This window comes from Camelus ferus, chromosome 30, assembly GCF_009834535.1.
Source record: "Camelus ferus isolate YT-003-E chromosome 30, BCGSAC_Cfer_1.0, whole genome shotgun sequence".
NCBI classification, from domain to species: domain Eukaryota; kingdom Metazoa; phylum Chordata; class Mammalia; order Artiodactyla; family Camelidae; genus Camelus; species Camelus ferus.
The window spans coordinates 20,460,583-20,474,942 of NC_045725.1; positions in this window are offsets into that span (position 1 = coordinate 20,460,583).

Genomic DNA, 14,360 nt, shown 5'->3' on the forward strand with positions numbered 1-14,360 from the left:
TGTAAAGGAGATACTTTGCACAAGGACTTCCCACCATCCCTGGAGTCACCTTTCATAGGAAACAGTCCAGCCCCTTCCATAAAACAACTCAGCCCTTCCCAACCTGAAGTGCTAATAACTTTGGCATTTAGAAGACAGAGTGTAGTGTAGACATGGATGTCTCAGGCCAGGATTCATCATTCTCAACCCCAGATGGTATTCAAGACATGGGATTTCCCTCCTTGCTCCTTTAGTACTGTTCCCTCTTGCAAACAAAACTTTTTACATGTGAGTAATTTGTGAAGCATAAATTGGACCCATAAATGAGTATTTATTTTTACATAAATCTTGGCAAACTGAGGCAGCTACTTTACAGAGGTGATTAAAATTTAAAAGGGAGCATTGTGAGTAGAAGATAATAAAATGTTGTTATTTATAATGGCCATATTTACAATAAAATGCTAAATTTATTTTAATAAATAATAATTTTATATTTATGGACAGTCATTTGTAGACAAGCAATAAAAACTTCCATTTCTGCTTACTGGATTTTTCTGTATGGCACATAAATCAAATCCTTCACTCAACACTGCATTCATACTTTGAGCTTGCTATGTTTTATCTGAGTAGTCAAGTCTGTTGTTTCTTAAATCTGTTTTCTTTATAATAAATGACTTTATTGATTTGGTTTGAGCTCAGCTCCAAATATAGCAGAATAACACTAATGGTCCAAGAAAGAGAAGGAAATGAGAGCATTTTATCAGCATGTTTCAGAGTCACAGGTAAAAACCAGGGTGGTTAGCAATTTCTTTGTACAGTAACCACTTACAAAGACTTTAAATAGGAAGCTGTTAATAGCAGAGTCCAAGTCACCATGTTTCCTTCAGCTTCTGACTTTGGGTGACTTTTTAAAAATTTTTTCACAAGTCTTTTTATTTTATTATTTTTAATAACCTCAACTGATGACAAAGGGAAAGTTTTCCTGGAGGAGAAAATATTGTGTGGTTGGGAGTTTTCCAAAGTTCTGCCTCATTCTATCATAGAAAAAGGACTATCTTAGTTTTAACCCAGAAGACAATATTGCCGAAGTAGGTTTAGTGGGTTGGGGAAAAAAAAAACACCTCACTAAGTTAGACCAGTGAGAAAAGCCAACCTATGCTGAGATATTATTCCTGTGGTTTTCATTTATTGAGTCAAGAATTATTTATTGAGCACATACTATGTGCCAGGCTCTGCATTAGGTACTACATACAGTTAGAGCAAGTTGTCAGGAAGTTGGTCTATCCCTGGGAAGTAGCTGAGGGCAAAGTCATCCAGTGCAATAATTAATAGATAACATCCATGAAGATTTGCGTCTGTAGACAAAGAATGGGTGGGAGTAATCAAGACACTAAGAAGCAAATATCCTCTCATGGGAAGAGGGTGGAAGCAGTGGAATTTTGATGCACCAGGACTCTTATTTTAACACCTCCTACTATCATCACCTAGCTGGGCCTTAAAAGTAACTCTGACAACTGAGTGAGAATCTTGTGGACACAGGGATGTATTTGGGACTCCTGACTCCTGCTTTGTGCTTCTTTTAGCATCAAAATATCATAAGCTATAAAAAGTTACAACCAAATATGAAATGTTACAATTAAATAATTAATTCATTAGCCCAATTATCAGAGAAGTGCACATTGAAACTACAGTGAGGTAGCACCTTGCACCAGTCAGGATGGCCATCTTTAAAAAGTCTATAAATGACAAATGCTGGAGAGGGTGTGGAGGAAAAGGAACCCTCCTACACTGTTGGTGAGAATGTAGTTTAGGGCAGCCATTATGGAAAACAGTATGGAGATTCCTTAAAAAACTAAAAATAGATTTACCACTGTATATGATCCAGCAACTCCACTCCTGGGCATATATCTAGAGGGAACTTTAAATCAAAAAGATACATGACCCCAATTGATCATAGCAGCACTATACACAATAGCCAAGACATGGAAACCTTAATGTCCATTGACAGATGACTGAATAAAGAAGTTGTCCCATATTTATACAATGGAATACTACTCAGCCATAAAAATTAATAAAATAATGCCATTTGCAGCAACATGGATGGACCTGGAGATCATCATTCTAAGTGAAGTAAGCCAGAAAGAGAAAGAAAAACACCATACGATATCACTCATATGTGGAATCTAAAAAAAGAAAAAAGAAGATACTAATGAACTCATCTACAAAACAGGAACATACTCACAAACATTGTAAATAATCTTCGAAAATATGTATGTATATGCATGACTGGGATGTTGTGCTGCACACCAGAAACTGACACATTGTAACTGACTGTACTTCAATAAAAACAACAACAACAAAAACAATCTTATGGGTACCAGGGGAAAGAGGGTGGGAAGGGATAAATTTGGGAGTTTGAGATTTAGAAATATTAACTACCATATATTAAAAAAAAAAAAGATAAAAAACTAATTTCTTCTGTACAACACAGAGAACTATATTCAATATTTTGTAATAATCTATAATTAAAAAGAATATAAAAATGAATATATGTATGTGTGTGTGTATATATATATATGGCTGGGACATTGTAGACATTGTGCTGGGCACCAGAAATTCGACACATTGTAACCTGACTATACTTCAATTTAAAAAAATTAAAAAATAAAATTTTAAAAATTAAAACAAAACTCATACAAAAAAATTAAAAAATGAAAAAGTAAAAAAAAAAAATTCATTAGCTCAGTTTATCTGTTTTTATGGCTGAACAATGACTCTAAACTTTACATCTATCCTTATTTCCAGTACTATAAATACAGGTGTGATATGGGGACAAAAACAGGGTTTTCTTCTGATATTGCACCATGGATCCAAAGTGCAGTAGACTGTGGCCCCAGTGACTCACATCTCCCAATAGTCACGCCTGTGTGACTCCCCCTCCCACATTGACTCTTGCCTTGGCCAACAGGATATTAGCAAAAACAATGTCAGTTGGAGATGAAGAAGTGCTTGCTCACTAGGGCTTGTCCTCTTGGAATGCTCACTATTGGAGTCCAGCTGCCATGTAAAGAAGTCCACACTAGCCATGTGGAGAGAGAGAGAAATTTCAATTTTTAAGCCACTGTCACCAATGTCCCAGACATATGAGTGGAACTATCTAGGTTATTCCAACCCCAGACACCAGTTAACTGCAACCATATGCAAGATCCTGAGTGAGACCAGGAGAAGAACCACCTAGCTGAGCCCCTGCCATCTCAGAGTCCTCAGAAGGTTGTTATTTTAAGCCACCGTGCTTTAGTGTAGTCTGCTACACAATAACAGATAACCTGAAACATCAAAGGATGTTGAATAAATGATAAAAAAAAAAGAAGAAGAAGAAAGGGAAATAAGAAGAGGAAAAACAAAATTTAGTTCTATACATCTAAAAGTTTATTCCAAATAAACAAGTTAACAAGATACAGTTATAAGAGCTTTTCAGATCTTAACCATTTCCTCGGTTTATATATAGCTTTTAAAATTAATTATATTGTCACTGTCTAGTATATGTCTTCACAAATAGCAAATTCCAAAATCAGCCTCCCAGTGGAAAATTCACCCACGCAGATGATCAGTTGTGAAAATCTGTGCGCAACTTTGTGCAAGAGCATCAAATTTAGAATCAACGGCAAGGCTTTGGGAAGCAACTCTTCCATCTCAGGGCCCATATTAGCTGAAAATTGCTCTGTTGGAGTTATAAGCTGACATCTGCAAAGAATTTGCAGCCACCACTGTTATCCAACACCTGCCTCTCCGATTAAGAATACTGACCTTTTCAAAGTTTTAAGGAAGGCTAGTTTTAAAATTTGTTTCTCTTCAGTTATTTTTTAATTGATCATTACATCGTCCTTGGACATTCAACCTTAAATCGCACAGTGCACTCTCAATTTAATCACACTGAGATGAATCTAGTGGTCAAGGAGGGATTGTCAGAAACAACTTACAAAGAAAGTCCTGAGAATAACGTAATGGAGGCAGAAAAAGCAGATACCGAGATAGAGTAGTGGTCCTCATTGTTTGTTGGTAATTCCTCTACAGTTTCTCTTCTTAACGGAGAACTGAGAACGCTTTATCCCTGTATTTCTCAGAGGATTCTGGGAGTTTGAAGAGGCCAAATTCTCTTACCTGCAGCCTGAAGATTAAGAACTTAGAGACTTCTTGATAGGCTGCTTTTCCCGGGTTACTGATAGACAGAGGACAGGAAATACTGATCGCTCTGAATGGGGCAAAAACAAGCCCAGTTTGGGGTCATTCTGCCCCGTAGACGAGCTGCCTACCACGACATGATGGGATATTAGTGGTAAATAAACCACTGGTGCTTGGGGAGAATTTGGATAGAAAGGAGCATTAATCATAGATTATTAGATCTAGTTGGAGAAAGACATATTTAGAAAAAATATTAATTCATTAGAGGAACTGCTTTCACATAAAATCTAAATTAACCAAGCTCTTCCGGGAATGTCCATTTTGAAAATTTAACTTTCTCATCAACTGCATTTTTGTAAGCAGTGTTAGTTTCTTATTGCTGCTCTAACAAATCACCCCAACCTTAGTGGCTTAAAACAACACAAACTGACTAACTTACAGCCTGGAGGTCAGAGTCAGAAACGAGTCTTACAGACTAAAATCAAGATGTAGATAAAAACTGGTTTCTCTGGGAGACTCCAGGAGAGAATCTGTTCCTTGCCTCTTCAAGTTTCTGGAGGCTGCCGATACTCCTTGGTTTGTGGCCATGTCATTCCCACTCTGCTTCTGTCATTGTATTATTTTGTCATCTGACTCTGGCTCCTCCTGTGTCCTTTTTATGAGAATCCTTGTGATTATTTTGGGCCCATCCAAATCATCCAGAAAAATCTTCCCATCTCAAGACCCTTAATCCCATCTGCCAAATCCCTCTGCTATGTTAGATTACATTCGCAGAGTTCCGGGATGAGGATGTGGACACCTTCGGAGGACCATTCTTCAGCTGATGACACAAGTCAACACTTCTTTGTCAGCCTCTGCTGTTTCTAAATCTCTCTAATTAAATAATGCTACTTTCCTGCCTCGTAAGTTAAGTACTACGCTGAAAGACATGGAGTCTTTTTTGCTGTCCCAGAAACAACCTTGGGACGTTCAGTGTCGTAGGTCATTACTGGGAACAGCGAGTTTTCACTGTGAAGTATTAAAGACACAATCAAGGCAAGGTAGTGCTCCACCCAGGATGGGGGAGCATCTAGTGCTTGGTTCCGGTGGCCAGGACTCATTCAGAAGAGGGTGGCCTAAGGCAGGGAGCCACCCTCCAGTGGGAAGGAAGCCTTGGGACCCAGAAAGCAGGGGTTGGTTTGCCAGGGAGGGACATCCTAACATGGAGACCCCCTCTTATAAAATATCTTCCATCAGGGCACTTCCTAAGATGGACCGCGCCAGGGAGAATCACAGGATGCTAGACAGGGCTTTAAAAGGCATGGGCTCGGGTCCCTCACTCTGTTGATGAGGAAACTCGGTCCTGGGGAAGTGAGGAGACTCACTCAGGGGCTCTTAGGAAGACAGGGGTGGAGCCAAGATTCGCCTTGCCGCCGCACGTCTTCTATATCTACCATGTACCTCGCACAGAAGCGATGTCCAGTTCCCTCAGCCCAGGCCCACGGACTCAGGGGACTTGTATTTTGCCATCCATAGGAAAGGGGAACCTTTCCAACTTCCCACACCGCTTCATTTACAGGTGAGCAGCGGTCCACCTAGAACTCTGCCCTGCTCACAGCACGTGAGTGAGACTCAGGTTCGGCCGGCGTCCCTGCACTTCAGACTTGCCAGGGTGGGCACCTCCACTGCCCCACTGTTCTTCCCCGTAACGGCTGCCCCTCAAGGACATGCTCGCCCGTGTTTGTTGTTTTTAGCAGGCAACCCTGCTCTGGTCGGCTTGATACATCTCTCCCCGGACAGGAAGTTTCCTGCAAGAACAATCGTGGTGATCGGGGCTCCAGGCTCTTCCTGCTGCTTAGCTTCACCAACTTTCAGCGGCTAAAACCCTGCAGGCTGCCCCTGTCCAGCTCTTCCGCAGTGAGTGACAAGGGTCCTGTGGACGGAGCGGGGAGAGGGGGCTCGTATTCAAATTGATAGAGCACTCACGTCCACTGCCCTGGTGCCCCTCGATACACCTGCATTCAGAAAACTTGTCACTCCTTTATCTAAGCCAAATGTCCGTTTATCAGGCACCTTTTTACCACATGCTTTAATCCCAAGAGATTTTGTGGCTCCAGTGCCTTTTAAGGGTTCTGTTGAGAATAAGAGAGGGGCTCCTTGCCTCCAAAGAAAGTGGCGCAGGGTTGATGAAGGTTGAAGAGCCCCGTCTCACCCTCCCGAGTTCCATGTGGATTCTGAGGGTGGCTTTGTTCAGGCCAGGCTGAGAGCAGTGACCCTGGTCTTCCGCACACCCCTGTCAGCAACAGTAGAGAGGGCCATTAACTTTGAAGTTCACCATCCCAGCTCAGGGACAGAGCTGCCCTGGAGGCTGGGCGGGAGGGGGCTGTGCAAAGCTGCAGGTGTTTAAGGAGGCAAAGAGGCCAAAGCGTGTTGTTAGGAAAAAATTGTCCCCAATCCCTGAATTGGCCTTTTGTCACTGTCACTCTGGCTTATAAACCCCTGTAACGTGTGGCTTTCAGGAAGGGGGAGCTAAGCTCGGCGCCCGATGCCCTGCCAAGAGCTTTATAACGCATAGAATAAAAAAGACGAAATGTTTTGCAGCCACATGGCTCTCCCTCCCCACCCAGCTCCCTCCCCTGGGGGAGAAACAGAAACACAGACAGCAGAATGATTCGCCTTTATTATCTCTCGAGTTCCTTCTCTGCAGATGACCTATAGAAGTGATTTAACACAGATCTGCTGGAGTTCCCGCACTTTGCGTGGGCTCCTCCGGCCGAGGCGGGTTGATTTCTTTGGGGTGTTATAACCATGACCTGCTCCATTAAGTAGCAAACAAAGTCCAGCTGGATGTATCAAGCGCAGCTGGACTCTGCTTTCGCACAACCTGCTTGATTAGCAGCATGGCTGTGCCCTTGTCACACGGCGCCCGGTGCAGCCTGCAAATATTAGGCTGCCATTGATTTCTAAATAATACGGATTCAGACTGCTTTTCCACAGCAGTGTGGCTCTCACACCCCACAATAACCTAGCAAGGATTGTGGCTTTTTTTTTTTTTTTTCTTTCTTTTTTCCAGGCTTCTTCAGACTTATGCTGGGATTTAGTTCTAAAAACGTGTCACTCCTGGAGGTAATGTGTGGCTTATTACCCAGCAGCTTTACGACGCTTTAATTGCAGCTTGATTTAGACATTTCCCATTTGGTGACTTAGTTGCAATCGTACAAACATGTCATGCTCTAAATCAATAACATGGGAGCAGAAAGAGAGCCAAACAATTTTAAGTGCCTCGTTCTTCTCCGGGGAAGGACCAGGGCAATTGTTACTGGAGCGTGGTGCTATCTTTTTATTGAGAAGTGGTGTTTATCTGGCTCTTTTTCTCAGAGTCGTTATTCATCCAGACCTGCCTTCAGGAGCCTGACCCCTCATGTCTATGCCTCTTTCTCTGTTTAAAAAAAAAATACTGTGAAGTTTGAAAATGAGTGAGCAAGGTTCAGGGGTTTTATTATATATTCTAAGACGTGCTGCATAGTATACAAATCAGAGGGACAAAATACAAGATCTGCTGGCCAAAACTTACTTTATTCAATTATTATTTTAATTTATGGTGACTTTTTTCAAATCACCAAGGAGGAGCAATTCAGAGCTGTGTCATCGTGATCATTTCAGCATATAGCAGTTATAGGATTTACAGGGAAAATTGGAAAATAGCATAAACATCCCACAGTGGGGATGTAATAAATAAAGTATGGCTCATTCATACTGTGTAATAATATTCAATCACTAAAAATTATGTAGACCTATATTTTAATTTAAAATTAAAAAATTTTAATTTTAATTTAAAATTTTCTTTAGTGAAAGAAACAAATTGAGAGTGGAATATATTTTTTGCTTAAAAAAAGAACAAAACACTTAAAATGTGAATCTACGTGCATATTTTCTGGGAACATATCATAACGTCACAGAAAGCATTTGAGAGATCTATATTCCAATATGTTATTAGATGCCATCTCTGAGTTGATGCTATGCATTTGAGGAGGTTGAACAATATGAAATTTCTGAGAGCCTACTATTTCACCCTATAAAAAAATGTTGTTTTCATATAGTTCAACCGAATTTCTTTCATTGTGATTTTATGCATCTTCTGCTTTGTTAATATTGATCATTTTTAGGCTTATAATAAGGAATGTTTCACTTCTCTGAACTTGTATGCGATGACATCTACCATCTTGTATTGCAATTATGCATTGGCTTTCTTCTTTCTCTCTGCCCATCCCTGCAACTCATCTAACCATTAAACTGAGGAATGCAAGTACCTTTTATTTCTGTATCCTCAAGGCTTAGCACAGTGCCCGACCCTGGTAGACACCAGTGAAATTTAGTGAATGAAAAATGCCTTATGACTGGGAGACTAAGACGAAGTTGCCTTGAGTCAGCGGGAGAGTGCCGAGCACACACACCTGCGCATGATGATGACACTGAGCAGGAATTCATTTGGAATTGTTTATCCAAAGTGTGTATCCAGAGCATTGTCCTGACCTAGTTGTATTCACTGCCCATCTTCTCTTGAAGAAGAGAAAACTAGACGTAGAATTTTGTGGCTATTGTTAGTTTTATCGTGTAGTCTTTGAGTTTGAAGATATGACATAACTAGCAGTTTAGTATTTATACAACATGATTAAATAACAGTCTTTGTTCTACATGGAGAGGTACTAAAATAGATGATCAAATTCTCACAGACTACAACAGAATCAGGCATTCTGAATAATACAGCTTATTTTAGTCATTTTTTTTAAATCCTCTAACAATGTGTAGGTTATAGTGCTAATAAAATCATCAAACCCATAGATTGATGAAATCTGGCTTCATCTTCCCCTCCCGCATCCATGTTTGGGGAGGAGGAGTCTAAGTAAATGGAAAGTAGGTACCAGAGAGAGACAGACAGACAGGCAGAGAAAGGGAGGGAGAGAAGAAAGGGAGGGAGATAAGAAAGGAAGAAAGGAGGGAAGGATGGAAAGAAGGAGGTTGAAAAGAAGGAAGGGAGGGTGGGAGGGAATGGAAACAAAAATACAGTAAGTCAGGTGGTTCTATATACCTGGATAATCAAACCCCACTCATCAGAATTTCCCTGCCCTGATATATTGCACATTATCTACAGAAGACTGTCCAAATATCTAAGACCTCCTAACCGTTTTCTAGAAGAAGCAGTTGATGTGCTGGATTTAGAAAGCTGAAAGTGATTAACTTATTTGAAACGGATAGCATGGATAAGACAGGAATTAGTCAGTTGAGAGCAATTCTAGGAGGCAAACTGGGTAAACCAAACGAGAGCTACTCACTCAGGTGGGAACAGTGGGAAAATGCGACAAAGTCTTGCGAGAGAAGAAATAGCAGGCCTTGAAGTCCACTGAGAGGATTACAAGCTTGACAGAGTGTTTTAAGGAATCAAATAACGTGTCAAAGATGACACCTTTAGCGATACTGAGAATTGACTGTGCACAGGGAAATCATACCCAAATTCAGGATAAAGTTGAATATGATGGCAGGATTCCAGCGAGACATGCTATGAGCAGTAGGGGCAAAGGAGAAAGCACCAGATAATTTCAAACAGAAAAGAATAGCTATTTAACCACTTAACCTGAATCTTAAGGAAAATGTCCATTGCCAGAAAATATGGAAACATAACTGAATCGTTTCAAAACCTGGAGCACATCGAACATGTAGTTCCACCAGTTTTCTTTTTTAGGTTTTAAGTTCTTGTTTGGCATTTCACAGGCAGGCACTGGGCAGCTTGCAGGAAATGCTGGTAGAGTGATGCGCTCTTTGCATCATCCTCGCTCTGAAACCCACTGAAGACCCACTGAAAGATGGTGTGACCTATTGGCGCCATTTCTCTTCCCCAAATGTCACTTCTTCCTCAGAGCCTCACCTGAGTTCACCAACAGGAGTCTCTTTGGTTATGAGTTCTGTCCTTTCATGCTGGGTTCTAACTGACAGCTGCAGGGTACATGGGGCTTGATCTAAACCCTTGTGCCTTCCCACATTTTGAGTGAACAAGTCCAGAAATAAATAGGAGGCAACGTAAAAACTTGAGATGAAAGAATAACTGGGAAATTTAATAAAGAAGAAATGACATGTTCAATTTGAGAATGAAATTGCTTTACCAGAACAAAATTCAATAAGATTTGAAGCCCAGTGCCTTCAAGGCTACGGCCGTGCCCAACTTCCTTAGAGACGAAGAAATTTGCCTTCTATTCTGAGCTAGAGTTTAAGAAGGGTTCTATTCATTAAAAAGCAAAGCAAAACAAACCAAAACAAAAACACAACTACTTGTTACAAGACTCCAAATCATTTGATATTTAAAAAATACTTTAAAAGGAGTGTTTCTTCCATGCTTTTCCCTATGTTAAACTTTATTACGTTTATTTTTCACATCACACACCTGAATGCTGTTCGTTGAGCAAATATTCCAACCATTCTTTTTACATTCTCCGGTTTGCAGCTAAATCAATATTTTCTTGAAATGAAAATATAATTTGAATTCTCCAGAGGTCAAAAGTATTTGAGGCAAAATACGTGTTGTAATTACAACCCGCTAGTTTGATGCCAAAATCAATGGTGGCAACTTTTCACTGGGGAGGATTCCGTTTAGCACGGAGTTGCCCTCTGTCTTACTTCTTTGCGTAAATAGGTCAGGCTCGTTCAGTCCAAGTTCAGGACCAGCTGCTATGCAAGGAGCAGATACACTTTACATTAGGCCTTTGTAGCTCCTGAACGTTCCTTTCATGTCCCTGCTCTCATTTATTTATTAAAATAATTCTATGAGTGCCTTGACTGTAAGAAACATGTCTTACTCTCTTTAACATCACCATGGCATAGCCCAGGGCCTGGGAAACATTCAATAATTATTTGCTGATTCAGTGGAATAAATGTTACTAGCCTCACTTTATAAGTGAAGGTACTTAGATCTAGAGAAAATAAGGAATGTGTTTGAGAATCACCCAGATCTTCTGATTCAAAATCTCGATCTTTTTTCTTTTCACTAGACAGTGTTGCTCCAAGATTTGCCATCCTAACGATTTTGCTGGCTAAGATGAGATGCTAAGATTCACATTCAATTCTATAGAAATGAGTAACATGGTCAACTCTAATCACTCTTTTTGCAGGATGTGAGGCAATATTCACGAAAAATGCAAGAATAGGCAGTCTCCACAGATTTAGTCTCCACTTGTCTGGCCCACACACCATTTAATTATGGGTTTGTGTGATTTAAGAGTTCAGTTGAATTGATTAGTAAGATGAGGTGGTTCCTTAGTTTTTGAGAAATACTTTCCTTTAAGAGATTACGGCTGTCCTAGCACTGGGCTCCTGACTCATGCTGAAACTTGGACCTCTAGGGTACCACCTCCCAGCTTCCCTGAAGTAATAAACCCATATTGTTTGGATTTCCTGAAGCTCCAACTCTACCACTAAATCTGCTGCGTAGTCATTTGGAGAGATTGTTTCAAAACATTTTGCAACATCTATGAACTCTTCCTAACTTGGTTAACATCTAAAAGAAAAAAATATTAGACTGTAGGGTAGAGTTCCTTAAAACATGGTGCCTGGACCAATATTATCATCTGGGAACTTGTTCAAAACACAGGCCCTGTGGCCACACCCAGATGTACTGAATCAGAGACTAAGAGGTGGAAGTCAGCAGTCTGGGTTGTAACAAGCCCTCCGGGGGATAAGGATATCTACTTAAATTTGAGAGTCACTGCTCTGTGATATCGACTACAACTTTTTTGGAGCCTAAGCCAGAAAAAAAATGAATAATAAAAATTAATTAAATTTATAAAGAGCTCCCTTAGCTAAAGAAGACAACCCAAATGGAGAAAGAGTGAAGAGAGACAGTGAGGTAATTTTGTTCCCAGAGGGAACTACCGGGTGCCCCCAAGAGGCTGAATTCCAGGGCTTCCATGTGTAGCTAAATAGTCCTTTGGGGTCCTGATAAAATGTCTCCTTAAATAGTCCCTTTGAGATTCACCATCTCGTACATAGCGTAGCACTGATATTATCTAAAACAGCTCTTTTGGAAATGGCCGTGATTTGATGGAGCTTTTATTACTGGATTAATTTCTAACGGGCAAATTATAAGTGTAAATAAACTAGAACGGACCACTTTACTACTCAGGAGAAACTCCTTACGTTCAAACAGTAACTTTATAATGTCAAAATAACCAGTAGGTATTAATCAGTATCTGGGCTATGTAAATATTTGCTTGTTTCCATAGTGATTGGCAAGCCCAGATACAGGAAAAAAATCCACACATGTTATCACTTCCTAATAATATGATCATAAAAACACGACTCAAACCAGACTGAGAGGAGAATAAACACCATTAATTAAAAGATTTATAAAATAGAGGAGGAGGTGACAAATGAAGTATTGAGTGCAAAAACGCCACAAAGGAGGTAAAATATACCTTTTTTTTTTTTAATTCCGAGAGAAACTTGAGCAACCCTTAATTATCTTCCAAAATGCTATTTAGAATTTTCCAAAAATAAAACATCTGACAACTGCTCAAAGCACACCGCACCCCCACCCACAAAACACACACTTTTAAAGTGGATATACAGCCATGGCTGTGAAGTGTGTTTGAAAAAAAAAGTGAGACTGTTGGCATTTCACTTGAAATCAACTGAGAAGTTCTTTACTAAAGAAGTGAGAAGCTTAAAGCTGTTTTCCCAAGCTTTAGGGGAGTCGGCATACTCCGGAGGAGGAGCATTTGGTCAAAGAGTAAATTAGTACTGTGGTTCACACGTTGCACGAGAAATCTACACAGGAACCACAGTTGTCTTAAATAATCGGTCCTGTTAACAGGCCTTTGGTTATGAAATTTCTTCACCAAGCAGTCACCAGCGCAAAGGCTGTTTTTAGAAACACTTTGTTCTTCTGATATCTGCTAGGATAATGCAGCACCTTTTTTTTTTTCCCCCTCCAAATGATTTCTAAAAATAAAAACAAGCACAAAAAGCACAAACACACCCTCAAGTAGCAGGAGAAGAAATGAACATCCCACAGAAGGTTATTTCAATAGGTGCTTAGTTAAATAGATGCTCAAGGAGGAGATGCAGACACAAGATCCTAAGTGGAAAAAAGTCCAAAAATGAAGATTAGTCTGCATGATCCTTGCCTGAGCACCTGGTACGACCAAGCTTAAAGCATCATAACAAAGAACGAAATGTAAGGAGTCACACAATTATTGGATGCTGTCTCCTGCCATCTGTGTGCAAATATACAAAGTAATTAAAAATTCAAATGTCATTAAAATAAATTATATAGATTATAAAAGAAAATTTCTAGGAAAGGTAGTGAAGATTTCCTAAAAAAAAAAAAAAAAACACAATATGCAGGTCACTGACAGACTTGGCCCTCTGGAGCAATATCAATTTTTGGACAGAAAACTGGATATGCAGAGTTAAGATACACAGCAAATTGGAAGAAAATATATACAAATACTATAGTGGATGAATGTTTTACATCCTTAATATGTAAAAAATGCCTGTAAATCCGTAAGGAAAAGGTAAGCCACAGGGGGATAAAAAAAACAGACAAAAGAATGTAGAGGAAAGAAAGCCAATAAACATATGAAAACATGAGCATTTCACTAATATTTAGTGATTTTATCATTAGAAGCATAATAATACTATTTTCACCCATCAGAGTGACAACAATTTAAAGATTAAAAATATCCAGTGTTTTCAGATACAGGCTCACTCATGTATTGCTGATACAAATGGATAACATATTTTAGGAAATTTTTCATAGTGTGAAATGTGTTTACCTTTTGATCCAACAATTCAACTTCTAAGACTCCATACTGCACAAATATGACATACTTGGTCAAAGATTCATGTATGGAGATGCCTACTGTGGAATTTCATTATGATGGGAAAGTGTAAGCAATCTAAATGCCCATCAAGAGTGGAATAGCTAAAGAAATCAAGGTTTATATTCAATATAGTCTATAAAGAGCCATTTTAAAAGCTCCAAGATATATACTCACTAAATGAAGTAAAGCAAACTATTATAGGAATTACTCCTTAAGAGGAGAGTGAGAGAAAGGAGAAAAGGGAGCAAAGGAAGGGAGAATGTGGATTTTTACTTTGTTTAATTTGCAATCACTTTTTTAAAGACTTAAACCACGACAGAATACACATAACATAAACTTTCCCATTTA